Source organism: Artemia sp. Qi Xiang Cuo, chromosome 1 (genome assembly GCF_049724085.1).
Source record: "Artemia sp. Qi Xiang Cuo chromosome 1, ASM4972408v1, whole genome shotgun sequence".
Classification (NCBI taxonomy): domain Eukaryota; kingdom Metazoa; phylum Arthropoda; class Branchiopoda; order Anostraca; family Artemiidae; genus Artemia; species Artemia sp. Qi Xiang Cuo.
The window spans coordinates 9,729,990-9,752,907 of record NC_142794.1 but is presented as its reverse complement, the minus strand read 5'-3'; positions in this window follow the sequence as shown (position 1 = coordinate 9,752,907).

Genomic DNA, 22,918 nt, shown 5'->3' with positions numbered 1-22,918 from the left:
CCATTAGATCCCTTTAGCTCCTAGAATAGAAATATCTAGGCAGAATCGTATGTTCTTTATAACGGGTAGACTAAAATACATAAAAATGATAGTATATAACATAATTAGGCTCACTTAACGGCAATTATTATTCGGCAAGTCAGTTTTAGGCAAATACACTGATACTATCAAATCAATTAATATAATATTGAATTAAAAAAAGAATCTTTATATACGTCTTGGCGTTATTTCTGTGCTTATTCTATTCTAAATGCGTAGAATTACAGTCAGAAAAATCAGTAACAGTTAGAAAAATGATATTGTCAAGTTTATTAATACAATATTAAATTCAAGAAAAAATCTTAATATACACTTTAGCGCATATTGCTGCACTTATTTTATCTTAAATGAGCTTTAAAGCTTGTCTAAAGCTGCATTAAATTTAAACTATTTAATTAAACATGGGGTAGATTACAAGCAGAAAGGGGTTATGTTCATTTTCCTGCCTACTAAAAATTTCGAATTGAGAGTCCTGACTGGAGTGCGGAGATGGCGTTTAGTTCGGTCGCAAACTTTCATCTGCCTCCCTGAGTACTTTTTTCAAGTCCCAAACCATGCATGTTCTATCCTATGAAGCAGACACAAATCGACCACCATCAGGCGATAAGGCCAAATGATTAACTGAATCGTGTTGACCAGTAAATATATATATTAAATCGACTGCACTTAGTAACAATTATCTTAATTAGACCACCACTAATAGCAACTAAAACACGACTTTCATCCTTGTTCATACAACAGTAGTGACATTTTCAGTGGCCATTGCACTGACAAGGTACTTGCAATGGCTGTTATTGCCATCATCCCTGTTGGATCAATCATAATAATTATCGGGGTCTAAATGAGCTAACCCCACAGCATTTTTTCGCATGACAGATTTTAAATGCTCTAATAAAGCAAGATGGATAACATCGAATTTTGGATGCACAGCAATATAAGAGCCGTGATGTTTGATGAATAGTAGAAAATCTTGGTAGGATGATTAGTTTCCATTACTAATAACGTATCCTTCGTATTTGAATATATCATTGAGTCCAATATCCAGATATACTTCCAAAAATAGTTCGGTTACCCACTGCGATCCAAATGGTTCCCAATGAAGTAGTAAATATAGTTGTCATCAGTAAATTCATAATATGGCCTATGTCCCTATTGATATCGTTTAATAATTTTTCGGTGTTGTGCTCCAACCTCCTGTGCTTCTCGAACCTGTAGGTACTTCTCGTTTCAAGTATTCAAGTGCAAAGTCATGAGCTCCTTAAATAAACTGTTTTGTTGCTTGATCCCACATTTCTCTAGCAACAGTACTTTTTATAAAAATATCCATGTCGTCTTCTACGTCAATTGTGTGAATAACAATTATTTTCCTCATATGGGAATTTTTTGCATATTATGAAGTTAGTCGGGAGAATCCTATTATCTTTTGTCACATCTAGGTGAATTGAGCCTTATTCTTCCAATTCATGCCTTGTGACACTAGTTAAATTGGGAATGCCAAGGCTCTTCCGTCGCTTAATTGATACCGGTAGTTCATTGAACACATTTGAGCTTATTATATTAACCGTCGCGCCAGATTCTAGCAGTGCTTTAAAATAAATATTCGCAACACCAAAATCATTGAATATAGGCAACATATTATTATAATCACTTACATAAGGTACCTAATTTCGGAGACCACACTGCCTTTCCATCACGATAAAATAAAAGTTCAAAATAGGGATTAAATCCTTTTTAATAGACAGAGTATAGAAATTCACAAAAAAATACCAGACATTTCGGTCACATATACAGTGACCGTCATTAGTAGTAAAACTAAACTAAAACAATTTAAAACAAATGTTTATATACGAAATCAAATAAAACTACTGTGAGTTGAATTTTACTCTGTTAGATGTTAATAAATTATCATAGATAATTTATCTGTATCCCAATTCAAAGCAATATTCTTGAATAAGATTTTCTTTATTTCAAGAGTTTCACGAAAATTTTGCTTTAAACACCGATCCCTAGAAATCAAAAAGACATTCTCGAACAAAATAAAATGGTCTGGAAAATTGAAAATATGTCCTGAAAGGGTTGAAGTAAAATCTTTAAACTTTGAATCATGCTATAAAACCAAAGAAATAGAATCTTTATGCTGTAATAATCTAATTTCCAAACTCTGGTTAGTAGGTCCCACATATGAGCTTCCGCCAGTACATGGGATCTGATAAACTCCACTTTGTTGCCCGCATTAAGTTAGATCCTTCCCAGAATTTAGAAAACTACCCAAAGCATTATTACTCTTTAAATCTACCTTTAGATCATTACTCTATAAAATTCTTTAATTTTTTCACTTAGACTGGGTACATACGGTAAGGAACGAAAAACATACTTCTCTCGAGTAGTCTCCAAGACTTCCTTAGAAATCTCTAGAAACCATTTTCTTGTTTTTGAAAAAGTCTGGTTAATTAACCACTCTGGATACATGTTGCTTATTTGCATTTTCCTTAGAAAAGACAACTAATCCTCAAAAAATTTTGGAGAGCAAATACTAAAGATCCGGTCAGTTAAAGAAATGATCAAATAAATTTTTACTTGGTGAGCGTTACCGGAACTATAAGGGAAAAATCTATTGTTATTTGTCGGTTTTCTGTAAATTTTAAAATCCAGACTATTTTCATTTTTAAAAAGAAGAATATAGAGAAAAGGAAGTTCGCCATTCTCTTCTAATTCAACAGTAAACTTTAAATCCCCCCAAACAATTAAGTTGTTCCAAAAATCCTTTTAATTCCTCCTCCCCATAATTCCATACTGAAATTATGTCATCCATATACCGACCCCAAAAAATATATTTAAAAAAATATGAATCAAACGCAAGTGTTTCAACTTTCTCCACAAAAATTTTAGCTAATAAAGGGGATAAAGGGGCCTCCACAGGTAAATCATTTATTTGTTTGAAATATTCCCTCTGAATTGAAAAAATATAAGAACTTATTGCACAACCTTACTAAATACATACTTACAGAAACTTCCAAATCTGTTTTGCCACTACTCAAATCCATATTTTGTAACAGCTTTCCTTCTAGAAGAGTTTGGCTACTTCTACATCAATATTTTTGTAACATCTCTTATATGATTTGCGTTTTTATGCAAAGATGTTTCTATTGAAGAGATAGTGTCTTCGACGGGGACTTTATCCGGTTTAAAAATAAAATTTCGGACCTTTTTAAGCACTGACTGTTCTTGTATGGTTACAGTTCTTGCTGAAAAATTAACCACACCTGGTCCAAGAATTGACGAAGGTATTAAAGCACTATTTGTTGATAATTTCGAAAACTTTTTTAGCAATCTTTCTCTGGAAAGGCGAAAGTCATGATTGAAGTGATTTTTTTCAGTTTGGTGAATATAACAAAATTCACTTAAACTAACCTTTTCAAGATTTTCCAGCGAAAGATTATCTCTCACTATTAAAGCTCTTTTTCTACTTTTATCCTTAATCATGTGATTTAAAGTCTTGAAATGTATGCTTCGTTCAAACTTTTCTTCCTTGAAAGTGCCCAAATGTACATTGAATTTTAGTGAAGGTGGCAGAATTCTCATCTTCTTACATCTTAGAAGAAAGTTCTGCTGGTTGATAGCGTTTGCATGTTTTTTTCTAAGTGTTTATATACTTTTACACATTTTTGGTCAAATCATTCCCATAAATATAACATAAATAATTTTGGAGACCAAACTGCCTTTTCATGACCATAAAATAAAAGTTCAAAATAGGGATAAAATCCTTTTCAATAAACAGTGTATAGAAAATTCACAAAAAATACCAGATATTTCTGTCACATATACAGTGACCGTCATCAGTAGTAAGACTAAACTAAAACAATTTAAAACAAAAGCTTATATACGAAATCCAATAAAACTTCATATTGTTTAATTATCTAATTATTTTGAAGGCAAAGGCGGAAGCTAGCCCCTTTGACGTTCTTGGATTTTGTTCATTAGCGTTCAATGATATAATATTTGGATAAAGGTCAACTACAATTGGTGAATTGAACTTCACTCTGTCAGATTTTAATAAATTATTCTCGGATATACTAGGATGTCTTGCTTAGCTCCAGCATGTTGCTGAGCCGAATAAATTCAATCCTCACTATCGACAATCACAACAAATACGGCCCCAGGACTAATCAAGCTCGATGGTGATTCACAAACAAAATTAATCGCTCTGACCTATCTGAAACCAACGGTATTCACAAAATGAACAAGGTAGACCGGACAAAAAGCTAAACACACACATTCCTCCGGCAAAATTTTTATACAAGCAAGAGCAAGAATCACAATGATGCATACCGAGACGCAAACTATAGTAGTTCAAAGGTACGATACTAATAGCAAAAAGAAAAGCTCAGAGAATAAGAAAAAAGAAAAATACATACACAAGAAATGTTGGACGATTTACGGGAAATATACCTATGCCAGAATGGCCATGGCCAACAAGCCAACAAAAGATAACTCCGAATTATTACCTAGAGTAAGTGAAAAAAACACCTTAAGAGTATCTGTCCACCAATCTTTTTCGATATTGTACAGGCCAAGACTGCAAGCATTGTTCGATTCGTTAATTACAGAAATACAAAAGTTAAGACCAAGCATCAAGAAAATCTTCAAGGTATTTATTCTAAAAAGAAAATACCACAGAGCTGCTAGTTTGATACCAATCGTACGAGAATTTGCCTCACACTTTTTCGGGATATCAACTGAAGAAGACGTGGATATCTTAAGGGAAAACGTGAAAAAACTAAATAACGCTATGAACATGACCTTACCTGTCCAAAAAATACATGCCAGTATAACCAAATATCAGAGAGACATAATTAAGGCAATTTCAAAGAAAATTTCAAAGATAGTGAACATAATGAGTTACTTAAAGAGTGAGGTGGAGCGTTTGACTTAAGATTCAAGCCTCCCTATGATGTCTATTAACACAGTGACAATGTCATTACTTAGCCTAGCAACTAATGTAAGCAAGTTTGAATTTCTATTATTTACCCTTACGCAGGAACCTTATCCTACAACTTGGTTGATCCTTCCAACATAAAAATTATCTTGAACGAAACAATAACAAATCTAATATCCAGTCTACATCTACCAACCGAACCAGAAGTGACATAACTATGACACTATTACACCAAGCTAAAAGTTCATATCACGGAGATAAACAAACAACTATTTGCAGTAGTAACAATTCCATTAAAAAATCAGCAATACGTATAAAACTTATACCAAATTTCTACGTTTACAGCCAAAATAAGCAAAGCCAATTCATTTATGACTATTACAAACGAAGCAGAATACTTGCTAGTCAATTAAGATAGAAGAAAATATGCCTTAGCTAACCCACAGGACCTTAAAAAATTTTTAGCATTCAAAAATCTAGTATGTCAACTAGCTGAGTCTGTATATAACATGAAATCTGGATTCTTTCTGCTCGATTCACTCTCAAAAGAAACTCTAGAGGATAAAATTTCCAACTCATGCGAAGTGCTAGTAGGAATTAAAAAACTGAGAAATATTCGTTCATGTTATAAGTAATCTGTGGCTATTTTCTGTTCCGAAGGAGACAATTTGAACCATGTCGTGCTACAATAACCCAGATAGAATTGATCCTACTTTCAAAACCAAATTACTACATCAAGACATTGGAATAATAACCATAAAACAAGGGTGACAATTAGTACCAAAAGAAGCCACAGTACAAACACCATTGATAACCACATGCACGAATATAATAAGCCCTAAGGTAATTAATTTCAAACCAGTCAATTTATCGTACAACATTCCAAATATTAATAATGAGGAAGTAAAAGTAAAAATATGGTCAAAAATAGAGAATTTCATGGGAGCTTTACCGCTTAGAAAAATAAGAGAAGCTTTAGACTCCCAAATTCCCCTATTTACTAATGAAGACCAAAGATTGACCTATGTAGAAAGTAGATGTGGATTATTTTCAACAAAATTCTGGTGGATCATACTCCTAACAGTAGGCTTCGAGTTCATGACTTCTCTGACTATTAGACTGTTATTAACCCTGAATTACGGAAAAATTATTAGAATACGTAGAAAAAGGGTAAAGACAGATCAAATAAAATCGAGTGACATGCAAAACCTAAACCCGCAACTCCTTGATAATTCATAAGCCAAAAAATAAGGGAAGACCTGATCGAGCGAATGGGTATGAACGTCTTTCTTCATGCCATGTCCTGTCCCATCTCCCTGATTACTATTTGCCCAAGCCCATGCAGCTGTAACGATAAAATATGCTTTTCATATGTGACAAGGATATGCGTCAACAGTGATGGCCTGAAAACTTATAGTAAAACAAGACGTCTTGTAAAACTATTTAACCTGCCCCATGAGTCGTTAAATAGTTAATAAATAAATGCAAAAGTAGTCGAGTGTTGAGGAACATTTAAAATGTAATAAACGCTGAAACATGTGCTAAATATACATATATATAAGTATTATTCTTGAAATTTTCGTAATGTGTTATTTTTCTTATACTCAATCATTTTTTTTATGATTACTGAGCTTGTCTCACAGTAATCCAGTGTCGATATTGCATTTGAGATTTATGCAAAAAAGCATGAGAATTGCTTTTATTTGTTTTATCTCCAAACTTAACTTTACTCATATTAATCTGATATCGTTAGTGTGATTAATCACGACTATTACTTCAAATAATAGTCACTTCACGATATTCTATTTATTATTTACGATTGCCTTATGTGTCTTAACTTACGTGATTGTAAAGAGCATATGATTCTGCCTAGATATTTATATTCTAGGAAGTGGAGTAATCAGTGGAAATCCAATCATGGTATACCAGCACCCAACACAGATACAACCTAGTAGCATCTACTCTCATCATTCGTCAACCAACGATAAATACTCACCAAGTAAATCCCTGAAGACGATACCCTGATGACAATCCCGGTTACCAAAACCTAGTGTCAGGTAACTCTACCTCAAACAATATCGTCAAACAGAAAAACCCCATATATATATATATTAAACGACGATTATCTAGAAAACCACCCCGACTTAAGCATGTCATAAAACTGCGTAAAAATCCGTCAAATAACTATCCTTAAACGGCAAGGTCCCAAACATTAAATCCTAAGGACCAAGAATAATCCTGGAGGTTAATCCCTCAATGATTATGTATCTTAAGCCCCGAGTCAAGGGCTATGTGTTGATACAAGATTCCTAGTTTCGGTCTTGACCCTGCACAATCATTATTAGATGTCGCAAAAAAAAACAACCACCATGAAAAGAAAAACTAAACACGAAAAATTTTATGGGAAACATTAACTGTACGTACTAAATTTTCCCAAAATGAAGTGTCTAGAAAAGATACCCCACTAAGTTGTTATAATTAATATCTAAGTAATTAAGCCCTCAATGATTGTGTATCGTTGAACCAGAAATAAGAGAAAATGCGTCGAACCCAAACCCTAATACCAAGTTTGATCCAACCATAACGACCTATATATGTTGTAACGCAGTCCTTTATTCAAATAAAAGAAGGGCTGAACGTGAAAAATTTAAGGGAAACAGACTGTAAGCTCATTAAATTTTGCCGTGTATACATTTTTTCGGACTATATGCATCGACCATTTATAGATAGACCCATCCCCCTAATTTAATTCTCAACAGGTCTAGCATATTTTGAATATTTCCACGAGTCTATAACTTTATCCCCTCTTATAGGATGGGAAAAACCACGCAGGGACAATTTTGTGCAAGAAGTCATACTTATGAACATTTTACATGCTTATCGAAAGCAATAAGTGCCAAAAAGTGAAACACCACGAAGACAAACCATAAACAATTAGCCGACCCAGTAATTAATTCAATCGAAGCCCAAAATATAGTGACAACGTATGTGAGTATGATAGACACGTAGAATGATGAAGTAAGTGTGAGATCTTATGTATCTAAGATGTAAATATAATAATTATTGAGAAACTTTTCATGGATCAGATGAAACAAGTGTTGTAATCTATAGTATTTCAGTGTTGCGATCAGATATAAAGTAAAAATCTATCTATGTTTCAAATTTGTTTCCTTGCAAATTATTTTAATTCATATATATTGGTGTGTTAAAATTTAGATGTAATCAGATGCCCTTAGAAGTCAGTTGCTTACAGTATCCGTAAAGCGTCAGGTGGAAGAAATATGTAGAATTAGAAATAAGGAACGCATAATTTCATTATTTCTATTATATCAGGTAGTAGAATAGTTAAGTGTCAGGTAAAAGCAACATGTAGAATTAGAAATTATGAACGCATAATTTCATTATCAGTACTATATCAGGTAGTAGAATAGTAGAGCGTCAGGTGGAAATATCATTTAGAAGTGGAAATAGTTAATGTGTAATTTCGTTCTTTATATAATATCAGGTGGTATAGTAATTGTTTTATTAGAAGCAAGATAATTGAATCATATAGAAGTATTTGTATATCAGGTGGAGGTGTTTTTAGTATTAGGTGGAGAATATAAAATTTACAAGCTTAGTCCTATGATTAAATGTATTAGTCACTAGAATTTTTTTGGCCCATTTACCAAATAAAGTGAATAGTTGATCGACCTTCAAGTAGTGTTTTCATATATGTGGTAAAATAAATCAATCAGGAATATGAAAAAAAATATACGTCTTACTAAATATGAGTTAATTCAAATAATATGTGCAAAATTTTAAAAAATTAACAATGATAAAACGAGATCAAAATTCAAAAAAATAAAAAGAGAAGTAGTAAACACAGCGATGAGGAAATCGTTAATAATGGGAAGGTTAATATGTAACGAGATCAAAATTCAAAACCTCAAAGCTTTCAAATTAAAGTTACCCATGTAAAATAGAATCACCCAAAATACGAACCTAAAAATTCAAATAACCCACAAATTGAGTAAGGCTTGATCGTGCAATTTAAAATGTAACAAACAAATGTATTTTGATTTAATAAACTTTGTATAATCTTTCCCACAGCAAATGTGGTAGCAATAAAAAAATCTATCTTAAAGCGGAAGAACAGAGTTTCACAAAAATATGCAACAAATATCAGTGTGACCAAGTGTTACGCGACAGGCGACCAACAATATAGTTTAATTTTAAGAGTTTGAATCTCAAAACTGTCAAGAGAAGGTAGAATTTATTGGACAAAAAATAGCCACGAGAGATACAAAGTATTGTTCTGAAACTAAGTTTAGAGTTAGGTATTCCAATTTGACTAAGTTGTATTGTCCCACAACAAGTTTCACCGTGATAAATTATAAGCCATCTGGAAACTAAGTGATGTGTCGTTAGCAATAAGTTCACAAAAGTAATACTTTGTTTGTCAAGAAAAATTCCAGAATGCAAATCTTATAGCTATAAATTATGTGAAAGTTGAAGTAGCCATTTGGTGTATTCCCTGTCCAATAGGAATATAGGACACACTATTGGACCAATAGGCCCAATGTAACATACTTTTTAACAACGCCTTAATGTAACCTCTGGCGATATTGGATATTATAGTTAGTTAGGACTTGGCAATTTTTCGCCAGTCTAGAGGAGTTTTTAGATAGGTCGTGACCAGGCATTTTTTAGTTTAAAGTGAATCTATTATCAAACCATTATAAATTTTTGACTAAGTTATGCGAGTCCTTTACTATGATTAAATCAATCTTTGAACTTGAATTTTAAGTAGACTCGTATTATCTCCCAGTATATAATTTTACCAAAGTGTCTATGACAATTAATTGAAGTGCAGATAATTTGATATTCCTGATACAGTTTTGTATCGCAAATGTGAGGAAAAAATAAATACATTACTTTCTTATTTTTGATTTTTCATGTTAGTATTTCTCAAGATAATTAGTCCTTGTGTCTCCAACCACTCTCTAGGGAACCTGAATCCTTTTAGTCTGATTCCGACTCAGTATGGCCATTAACATACGCTCCCCGATTGACCCGCTGTTTTAATCCCCCCACCACACGAAGTTCCCCCACAAACTATGGTATAAAATTTATATAACCTCTCTACAAAGAAGTATAAAACCCTCATTTGAAAACGCAAAATAAAATCCCCCCATATGAATTGGCTTATCATAACCCCCCCCCCTCTATTAGAGGATTTAAATCCTCGTGCTGCTGGTTATTTTGCATAGAGCAGGGATCAGTGATGTGACTCTGTAAGCTCAGCCAGAGTCGATCCAGCTTTAATTGGATACCTGGAAAAAACAGGAACGTGGAGATAGATAAACAGGAACGTTGTGCAAAAGCACAGGATGGCTGGCCCCTAACCCCTCCTCCATTACTCCTTCCTGGCTGAAGGGCTATGAAACGGAAATCTGCACCACTGGTAGGAACTGTAAAGGTTGATACAGAATTCTTTTTTAAGATAAAAAAAAAATTATGTATGTTTTCACAGTTGCGAGTTAAATTTAATGCCAGAGCCAAACCATGGTCTCATTTGTTGATAAAAAATATATAAAAAAAATACTATTTATGAACCTTCATTTTGACGTCAAATTTGTGCGAGAAAAGTGGAAATTGGTAATAGCAGAAAATGAGCTTGAAAAGCACATGAAAATACAAATATGTTCCCCAGTATTGCTTACTAATACTACATCTTTGTATATTTTACCATGTTCTTCAAACAGATATAAGAACTACCGTTCCAAAGACCCATGTTTTTCAATTTCAAAAACTTTGCCTTAAATCTTCACGGTGATTGATTAGTCAAAAATTAGCTTGAAAGTTGAACAGTGTTTAACTCGAGTAATCATAAACTCGAAATATATTATTGGTGAAATGATCGTGAGCAGTTTTAATTACGTTGGATCATTAGCTCTCAAGATGGATAGGATAATTCATTAATGAAAAATTAAAAAAATGAAAAACGAAGGCGATCTTCTTTAGTTAAAAAAAACGGAAGACCCTGCATGATTATAACAGCTATCAAAGCTAAAAAAAATAATATTCGTTAAAAATCAGAAGAATCAATCAAAAATCAATTAAAATCAATTAAAAATCAATCAAAAATCAATTAAAAATCAGAAAATAGGAAAAAAAGAATAAATAAATACCGAATTAAACTCCGTAAGGATTTTTAATCAGGGTCTTTTGTATTGGCTGAAATATGGGTTTCTCAGGAATAATGTTGTTCCACTAAAAATTAATGCCCATCTAAATTTAAAGATAAAGAAAAACAAAACAAAACGTGAAAAAAACATACCGGTATATATCAATATCAACTAATTGACAAGCTAATCATCTTCGATTTGTAATAATAATTAATTTTAAGAAAAGGAAATAGTAGGTAATGTTATTTTTAATAATTGATCCATTCAGAATTTCTAGAAAAAAAAACTTATTGATATCAGTTTATCATAGACACGTAACTGATCCTAATTAATAAAAAAATGAACCAATATTAGACTAGAATAGGGTCTTTAATTTATGTTTTCTTTTTAATTTATGGCTTACAGTTTACCGATATTTTTTATCATAGACTACTTTCACTACAGATAGTACAATGGTTCCAACTAAAATTAGGAATGAATTACAGTACTTAAGTACTATGACACCATGCAAAACACATAGCCTCTAGATGAAATGCATTGCATACAAGCAGTGTCTCAACTTCAACCAATTTTTCGGAGATCTACAAAACTCCCAATGTATCTCCTAACGAATTATCCGCTCACTTCAAAGTCCATCGTTAAAGAACTACTGAAAGGGGTACTTATTCTTATTGGTAACAATTTACCGATTTAGCTTGAAAGAGATTAAATACCTATCGTAATAATTCAAGTCCAACAGATCTGAACAATGGCTCTAGGATGAAAGAAAGAGCCACCGTGGCCATTGGGGCACCAGTTGATAGTATCTCGGTGATTAATCTATGGTCATGAAAACGATATGACACCAAAACCATGGTAGGATAATTTAGAATCGTAAGACCTCCAAAAAATAACTCGTACATCACACATAACATTACAAACTGAAAAGATGTACTATTTTATAAATTATACAAATTATCGTCGTTACATCAAAATTTGAAACTGTGCTTACGTAGCAGTAAAATTATCCAATCAATTGTAAATTGATTGGATAGCTGTACCACACTCCCACCTCTCAATAAAAGCTAGAACTTACTTATATTTAGTATTTTTCCTTGATTTTCACGTCTCACTTGTACTACTGAAGCAGAAAATTTAAATTGAATTTTTTTTAAAGCTTGTTTGGTAGTCCAAGGCTGGATCCTTGCAAGGATTGCTAGTTTTTAACCCCTCCCGCAAAAAGTTTCTTCGATTTGTAATAAAGTAACAAAAAGGTATGCTAACAAATTTTTGGTGAGGTCTATTAACTTATTATTTTAACAACCAGCCCACAAACAGAAATCCTCGATATGGCCTTGTGCTAATCCAGGCTTATATCTTTTCTAATTAAAAAAAAACCTTAAATCTTCATACCTATTGGTCAATCATAAGTTTTTACGCCTCAAAGATGAACAGTTTTGAACCCGAGAAATTAAGAATGAGATACGTAAGTGGTATTGCAATCGTGTATAATTTTGATTTTATTCACAAGTGACCCAGATATGACCCAAACACAAATCATTAAAAACGAAGAAAAAGTGTACTCCTTCCCGTTAAATACAAACTTTATATACTACTTAGGAAGCAGGAAAATGCTTAAAGAAATAAAATTGAAAGAGAGAAAGAGAAGAGAGAGAGAGAAATAAAGAAAAAGATACGATTTTCAGTTGTTGGGGAGGCAGATCTTTTAAAAAAGTGTGTATAATCAAGCATCAGTAGGACTCATATTTTTACTAGGGGCATGTGAAACTTACGTAGATTTATTTAAATATCACTGGAAACTACACTGTCTTTCCATCAAAAATCAAAACAACATGTAAAAACTATTTTATTTCTGTTGAATGAATTGCTCATTTTACCTTATTGTATCTATAAGTCTTGGTTGAACTTGGTTGAACTGAGGACTGATTTAAAAACATTTTTAGTTTTAAAGGTCGTACTTTAATGTATATTTTATTATATATTTGTTTTTGTTTTGCTGAAGACTGCACTTGGATATAGTATGTAAATGTTCATTTAAGGTTAGAGTTCTATTGTCTTACAAGAAATTCCCAATGGCTCTACCTATTGTATGTGTTTATTGTAGATGTATTTTTTTTCAGTTACAAATAATTCAATTATAATAATATTTCAACATAACCTACATCAACACTTATGCACTTTCACATGCAATGCTTTCACCTTTTTCATTATTTTTGAATCTGCATACCCCTTATGATCCATGTTTTGCCTACGTATTTTCCTTCAGCATTGCTATGAAAATACATATTTCATTCCTTCTTTAAGTTTTTGGAATACAAAAAAAGGTCAGATGAGACTATTTTCGGACTTTAGGAAAAATTACGCAGTAATTCACACCGAGATTCTCTCAAACCTTCTTTTATAACGCGTGAAAAACGCACCATTCCGTTGTCAAGAACGAATAGGACTCCATGATGGCACTCTAATAGAATTTTTTTAGTTAATTCTGCCCTCAATTTCCTCAAAATTTCTACTCAAACGTCTTCTGGGACAGTTTATAAACCTTCTAACAAGTTAACAATACAACCCCTTCAGAGTTCCAGATAACGGTTACAATTATCTTGTTCACATAAATTATGCGGGTTATTTTTTGGAGAATATTGAAACAATTGCGTTAGATTCATATTTTTTAAAGCATATTTTTGGGCCCGGTATATGGATGACATAATTTCAGTTTGGAATTATGGGGAGGAGTTTAAAAGGTTTTTGGAACATCTTAACTGTTTGGGGGGAGGAGGATTTTAAGTTTACTGTTGAATTAGAAGAGAATGGGAGACTGTCTTTTCTTGATGTTCTTCTTTTAAAAAATGAAAATAGTCTGGATTTTAAAATTCACAGAAAACAGACAAATAACAATAAATTTTTGTCTTATAGTTCCGGTCACGCTTGCCAAGTAAAAATCGGTTTGATAATTTCTTTAACTGACCGTATCCTTATTATTTGCTCTCCAAATTTTTTTGAGGAGGAGTTTTCTTTTCTAAAAGAAATACTAATTAGCAACATGTATCCAGAGTGGCAGTGTAACTCTGACAGTGTACAGATTTAGAATATTTCAAGCTGGTATTTATATGTTCATTTCTCTTTTGCAGTAATTGAAAGGAATGTATGCTGAGAAAAATGTTGAAATTATATCGGAAGTATACAGAGTATCACTTTTTTCGTTGCGTTAAAAATAGACAATGGAATGTTTCGTGAAACACTTCGTGACAGCTAATCAGAATAGCTGTGATTAGAATTTTGTTTGAAATGCCGTACTTATTTTCTTGGTAAGGAAAGAACAAAGGGTTTGAGTTTCTTGTTATCTGGCCATGCTACATATTACCCTTTCTATTGTTTAATGATCTCACCATCATTATTCTCCTGATCGGTTCTTTTTTATTTTTTTTTTGTTATCTGGTTAAACCTCACTCTTTACAATTTTGATCGACATTCTATACAACTAATAGTATTATGTAGACACTCCTGATGACTTTATTATTCTCATAATGGTATTACATTTCTTTTTTTCTGTAAAGTCTCTTCAAGAGACTAAAACTTTACTATGGTTACATTCTAGACACAATACGACTTTTTAATATCTTCTCCCTTCTTTTAATACTAAAAACTACCTTCACCTGATATAATGTTATTCAACATGGTTAAGACTGTATTCTCCTACAACTACTAACCATTATTACTTCACTTAATATTGTAATAATTATATTGATTGAAAATGTGCTATTCTTCATATAATACTGAAATTATAATTCCACCTGACGCTAAATATGTGGGATGATTATACCTTCACCTGACACTAAATTAATTTGATATGACAGTAAATTCTAAACATAACTCTATTTAAGTAAATAGCAACATATATATCGGCGAGTTAATATACACGTCAACAGGGTTTAATTTCTCTTCGAACACGGTCAATAAGTTACTTGAGTTATTAATCGATACGTGTAAATTCAAACCCATTTCACCACTCACTCTAAGTGTCTCTATCGTACTCATACAATCTATCGTTTGATCATTGGCTTTCACTATGTTTGTGTCTGATGAGTTAATCGTATAATGGTTTATCTTCTTGGGTTTTCTTTTGGGCACTTCATCTTTGGGATTTTTTTTTTTTAAACACTTACAGTTTGTGTTTCCCGTATAAAATTGTTCGTGCGTGGCTCTTCTTATCATGGATGATGGGCTGATTCCAACTTATCATAAGGCATAACTTATAGTCTGTTTCAACATATTGTCTTTGATCTGTTCTTAAGGTACATAATCATAGAGGGGATAATCACTGAGATTACTTTGGGTCTTTAGGATTTAATAGTTTGGTCTTCAGGATAATCCCTCACCAACGATCTTGTAATTTTACGATCTGCCGGTTGTATGGATTTGTCGATGATTATGGCTACGCAGTTTTGCGATATGGTGGTCGATGGGGTTTATCGAAGATTATGGTTACACAGTTATACGAAAGGCTGGTCAATGGGGTTTATCGAAGAATATGGTTATGCAGTTATACAATATGCTGGTCAATGGGGTACTCAACATAGTTATTTTGGGAATCGTTTTGCAATTTTACGACATGCATATTCATGGGGTTCTCAAGATAGTTATTTGACGGATGTTATGAAGTTTTAAGACGTGCCAGTCGATGGGGTTTGCAAGGCAGTGTTAAGTGCTAAAAGGCTGTGGTAACTGCATTTATCGTCATAACAATGTCGTCTGGGATCTTGCTGTGAGTACTCTTCATTGGTTGACGAATGACGATGATAGATGCTACTAGGTTGTATCTGTACTGGATCTTATATTCCTAATAATTGACTTCCATTAGATCACTCCAATTCCTAGAATAGAAATACATACCAGTCCATTGAGGTGCATACTTCCACTGTCACGAAGAACTTTTCATACTGAATAAGGTCTAAAGAGCCAAAAACCCTCCAGCAACATACATTCTTGGAGAATATCGGCTATGGGTTGGCTGACTATGGCACCAAGACCACGAGAAATTGAAATGATGCCATAGTTTTTCTTCAGTAGGTCCTCTCCAAACAACTCCGTAAGTACAAAAGTAGCCAGCGTTATAATTATGCCTGAAAAAAAGAAGAAAAAATCACAAATAAAAAGAAAAAATATTGAATTAAAAATAGGGCAATAAAGCACACTTTCTTACAAATTTTGTAACATTGAATTAGTTGGTTTAGGGATGAAACCTATTCCCTAACTTAAACTAAATTAAAATCACTTTTAGCAAATAGATAAATTCATTTTTCAGGACTTAATAATGAAATGCATTAAAATTTTCAGAGATGCGATAATAATGATATACTTAATAATGAAATGCAAAACAATTTTCAGAGATGCAATAGCTGTTTAATGGTTCTTATTCATTTTATGTGTAATGATGAAAACACCTTATTATAATTCCAACGATTTATTAAAGCCAAAACATCGCTACTCATTTTATTTTGCGTTTTGCAATATATTTTGCAGTTATAACTGATATGGAACGCATTTTTTATTACAGTGATTTCCCTTCCTTGTCTTGTTGGCAGAACTTACAGGAAAACGAGCTGATTTACTTTTTGCCGTATCAATGTTATTAAATAAATGTTATTCAATTAAATGTTATTAAATTAGTTGACAGGTTTTGGTAACTGTATTTATTCTCATAACATTGTCGTCTTGGATCTTGCTTGTGAGTACTCTTCATTGGTTGACGAATGATGATGATAGATGATACTAGGTTGTATCTGTACTGGATCATATATTTCTAATGATTGACTTCTATTAGATCACTCCAATTCCTAGAATAGAAATATTTGGGCAGAATCATATGTTCCTTATAACGGGTAGAATACAATACATAAAAATGATAGTATATAACATAATAAGGCTCACTTAACGGCAATTATTATTAGGCAAGTCAAATTTAGGTAAATACACTGATACTATCAAATCAATTAATATAAAATTGAATTCAAAAAGGAATCCTTATATACGTCTTGGCGTTATTTCTGTGCTTATTCTATTCTAAATGCATAGAATTACAGTCAGAAAAATCAGTAACAGTTAGGAAAATGATATTGTCAAATTTACTAATACTACTACTACTACTACTACTAACAGCTCAACGCAGCACCAAGCCACCTGAGGCCAACACAGCTACGCACGATCCTCCTCCACCCCAATCTATTCAAAGCCTCCCTTTTTACACCCGCCCTCGAAGTTCCCATTTCCTTTAAATCTTTCTTTATGACGTCCTCCCACCCCAGACGGGGACAACATGCTTTCCGTTTAGCCCTAGATGGTTGGCCGAAAAGAACAATCTTCGGAGATCTGTCATCCTTCATCCGCACAACGTGCCCTAACCACCTCAACCTTTCTTTCATTATAGCCCTAGAGAGCGGTATTGAACCACATTTTTCGTATAGCATATTGTTTGAAATACGGTCAGTCAGCCGGGTACCCAGAACAATCCTTAAGCAATTTCTCTGGAAAACATTTAGCAAATCTTCATCCACTTTTCGGAGCGTCCATGCTTCAGAGCCTTATTTGACCCCTTTCATCACTGTAGCTTCTAATATTCTAATCTTGGTTTTCAGACTTATATCCCTATTCTCCCAGACTTATTTTAACTGTGAAAAAAAAAACACCCTGCGACTTGGCTATTCTATTTTTAACATCTTCACTGCTCCCACCATCTTTACTAATAATACTACTAAGGTAAGTGAAGCTGCCCAACTGATCAATCGTTTCATCACCCAACGTCACCTTTTCATCTTCACTTATTCCTAGCCTTAGTGACTTAGTCTTCCTAACATTAAATTTTCAAACCAATTCTAGCACCCTGAACTCGCAAAACCTCTAAGACTTCATTCATTTTGCTCACACTTTCATCTAGGATGCTTAAATCATCAGCATAATCCAAGTCCAGGAGACTTTTTCCTCCCTATTTGATTCCGTGGTCTCCCATTGTCTTTCCTGTGCTCCTTAAAACAAAGTCCATGAAAATAATCCATATAAAGGGGGATAGAACAAAGCCCTGCTTAACTCCTGATTTAATACAAAACCAGCTGCTAACCTCATTTCCTACCTTAACCGCAGCAGTGTTATTCTCGTACATAGCACTAATCACTTTCATGTATTTGTCTGGTATACCATACAAGGATAAAACCTTTACTAAAGCTCTTCTATCAGCAGAATCGAACGCTTGCTCGTAATCTATAAAACTGAGGACCAAAGGTGAGAAAAAAAAAGGGACAAAAGACTAAGTGTGATAATTGGAGAGGTATTGCTTTACAGTCTGTTGGCAGCAAAGTCCTGTGCCAAATAATTCTTAACAGGATTCAGAGTAAAGTGGAGAAAGTTAGGAGAGATAAGAAGCACGAATTCCGGTAGAGTAGATCGTATTGTGACCTTATATTTATCCTGAGAGTCCTGTTGCATGAATCCAATGAATGGCAAGTGCAGCTACATCTAGTATTTATGGATATTCTCAAAGCTTTCCACTCGATATATCGCGGAACCATGTGGAAGATTTGAGTGCATTATGGAATTCCGACCAAAATTGTAAATATAATTAAAGCGCTATATCGTGATATCATGTGCGCAGTACAGACAGAGGGTGGCCTAACGGAGTGGTTTTCTGTTCAGTCAGGTGTAAGGCAGGGCTGCATTCTATCACCATTACTGTTTGCCAAAGTGATAGATTTTGGTCTCCGTGGATGCAGTTTTAGTGGTAGTCTACAATTAAATCCACTGAGAGAACTCAATGATGGTGATTTTGCATACGATGTTGCCCTTATTACCCACGACCCAGACGATATGCAACGCAACATTAATGAACTCGGTCGTATAGCAAATGCTGTCGGACTCTCCATAAATGCTAACAAGACCAAATCCATTTCGAATGCAGTCATACCTGACTTAGCCGAAGGACTTTTGGTTAACAACGAGGAAATTGAGGAAGTGAGAGAGTTCAAGTATCTCGGCAGCATTCTTACGCAAGATGCCAATTCCGAAAGAGAAATACTGTGCCGAATAACATTGGCTGGGTCTGCTTTCAGCTACCTTAGAAATGTTCGGAGAAATAATAAATATTCCCAGAAGTTAAAGCTTAAAATTTATAATAGCAATGTGGTTTCTGCTGTCCTTATGTACGGCTGCGAAACTTGGAGCATCACTGCTCAACTAGAACGACGACTCCAGGCATTCGACAATAATTGCCTAAGGTCTATCGTAAATATACATTGGACAGAAAGAATACGAAATGATGAAATCTATCGTATGACAAATCATACCCCCATCCTTGATCTTATTAGAAAGCGGCGATGGATGCATTGGGGGCATATGGTGCGAATGGGGGAAGGAAGGCTGCCGCACGATGCATGGTGTTGGACACCCCCGGTCTCCGCAAATCAGGGAGACCGAAAATGACCCTTGGCAGGTCGCTAATGAAGGAGGCGAAGCTGGCAAGGTCCTCGTTGGAGGAGCTATGGTTGAAGGCTCAGGACAGGTCGTCGTGGCGAAACACTGTTGCTGCCTTATGCGTCCCCAGGCGTAGGAGGACCTAAGTCTAAGTAAAGGTGTTTGAAAAGTCAGGCACTTCTCAATTATTAGCCTAAGAGTGAAAATTTGGTCGACACATCCTCTACCTTTTCTAAAACCGTACTGCTCTTCTCTTAAAACTTTGTCTACGACAACTCTCAGTCTAAAAAGTATCATATTACTAAGTAATTTACTACCTACAGAGACCAAACTAATGCCTCGATAATTACCACACTGACTTTTATCAACTTCCTTATAAAATGGCTTAATTAAGGTTTTCCTAAAATCGTTAGGTACTTCCCCTTTTTCAAAAATCATATTCATAATCTTCAATAACTTATTTCTGACCTCAGATCCACCATATTTAAGAAACTCATTTGCCTCCCTATCAGCACCTGGAGCCTTATTATTCTTTAATCCTTTTAGTACTGTTGCTAATTCCTCCTCACAAAACAAATCTTCCTGCTCATCCAAGGTATCACAAACTTTTTCATTTTCCTTTATATTTTTTCCTGCAACTCTATCTCGGTTAAGAAAGTTCTCAAAATGTTCGGCCCATCTCTCTTTAGTTTTTTCCTTATCGCTAATTGCGACTCCATTCCTATCTTTAACTGGGACAAGTCCGGATTGACTTCTCTCTCTCAATTTGTTAACGTACCATTACAATATTTTACTATTATGTCGTCTAGCTCCATCTTCCAGATCCTCGGCAATTTTTATCCAAGGCCTCCACTTCACACCTCCTTAGTTCATATTTTAATGCCTTCTCCACTTTCTTTACATTTCTTTTGTTTTCATACGATCTATCACTCAGATAATTCTTGTACGAGTCATTTCTCCTTTCTATTAAACATAAAGCTTTTTCACTTAGCTGCAGTTCTAGCTTTCTTCCCTAATACACCTTCAGCAACTTCACAAATTGTTTTTCTGAAATTACTCCAACCATGTTCCACATTGTCAAATTTTCAACTCTTAAGTTTAGTATTAAACTGTTCTTGGAAAGTTTCTCTCAAATTCTCATCCTGGAGTCTACCAACATCATAACTTCCCGGGAGGTAGTTACCCTTCCGATATTTCAGCTTTAAATTAACCCTTGACACTACTAGATGGTGATCTTTACTTTTAACATCAATAACATCACTCCTATATACCCTAGTATCTTGTATTGATCCTCCCAGTCTTCGGTTTACTATAACATAATCAATAAGGTTTGCTGTCTTACAATCACGTGAATACCATTTTAACTTATGAGCCATTTTGGCGCTATCCGTCAATACCATTGGCTGTGCCCGAACTGCAATGGGGGTCACTACTTTTTTCCATAATTCCAGTATTTTCTTGATTTCGTTTGACCTGTACTGCCGCATATCTCCTATTTTTATTTTTGCAGATTCAATACACTTATTATTTAAATTTACTTCATCTCTACAATGTCTCTCAGAATAATTGGACAAGTTTCTGATTATTCCTTTTCCTCCTTTTGAGACATGAGGTTCAAAAGATTGCGACATTATACCGCCAGAAATTTTATTTACTGTTACGTTGTCTTCGTAACCTCTGTTGCAATTTCTTAAGGTAGAAATTCCTTCCCCTACCTTAGCCGGGTAGACAAGCCTTTCATTTGCTACGTCTAATAATACTCTATTAGACCTTAAAAAATTTGCGCCGATAATGGCCTCATACGGAAAGTTATCGCATATTATAAAATTCGTCAGAAAGATTCTATTATTCCTTTTTAAGTTTAGGCGAATTGAAACTCTTGCATCCAATTTATGCCCTGTCACGCTAGTTTACTTGGGATTATTAAAATTTCTTTGTTGTCTAATATGGGGAGGCAACATATCAAATACGCATGAGTTTATGATGTTAACCGTGGCACCGCTATCAATCCAAGCCTTAAAGTAAACGTTTTCTACACAAAAATCATTAAATATAGGTAACTTGTTATTACTATCACTACAGGACGGCACTAATATCGGTTTGGACCTAAAAAATATCCTGGGCCCCCTCTAAGTCCAATTTATATTTTTGAGGGGCCTGAAACGTTTCCCTGTGGGTTTGTTTCATACGTCGGTGTCTGCAGTAGAGATTCAGACACGTGAAATTCCGTAGGCATATCTAATTGATTTACATTTGTTTGTCGATTTTGCCAGGTTCTATTACGATAGTTTGGATTTCTTGCGTCAGTGGCGGCAGCTGGCGCTGACTGCCAATGTCGTTGGCTTGAAAAATTTCCATTTCCCGTCGGCCAATTAACTATTTGCCGTCTGCTTGAAAAATTTGTATTTCCCGTCGGCCGATAATTATTTTGTCTATTGGGGGGAGGGTTATACAAATTTGGTTGGTACGCGTTGTAGGGTACTAATTGGCGCAATCTTCCCTGGCTATAGCCTAGTTTACCACCGGCACTAAAATTAGTTCTTCCGAACAAATGGTTGCCATAATTTTGCCTGCTGCCGACAGCAATTCTTGGTGTGTTATTGGGGACATAACGGCACTCCCTCGCGATGTGTCCAGGTTGATTACAAATATAGCATCTTATTATTGTATGGTCGTTTTCATAATTAGATTGTTTGACAGGCTGAAAACGTACTGTTTTCTGCCTAGCGGGTTCTTGCGTTTTATTTCTTTGTGGCACTGGGGAGTTATCTCTTGAAAAGAAATTGGGTGACGCCTGATCGCCCTTGAAGATTAGGCTCGCGTTTGAATCACCTAGGCTATTTATTATTGCTTTACTGTGATTTGCGACCATCGTATCAACTTCGATCAAACGATCTACCTCCTGAACTGCAAGATCCAGCGTCTGAATATTTTTGGATATTATTATTCTATATAGTTTTGGGGGTAGCCCTTGCAAAAGGATATTTAGTATGAATTTTTCATACAATTCTCCCGAAGGTGTTTCGTATTTTGCCTGTACCAAGATTTATATATTATCAAGACATCCCCTTATGTTTTGTGTATAATCAGTAGTTACCACTCAATGGTTTAATTTAGTAATGGAACTGGTTTCCATAAATCTGTCCTTAAATGCCGTTAACAGTTTGTCCACCGTATTTATTGGCAAGCTGGCGTCGTCACCTATAGTATGTTCAATCTGCTTTAGAAATGTTAAGGCCTGGCCTTTTAATCGTAATAGAAGCATGTCGACTAACGTTTCTAGCTCTATTTTTGTTAGTTCTACAAACTGGGCCAA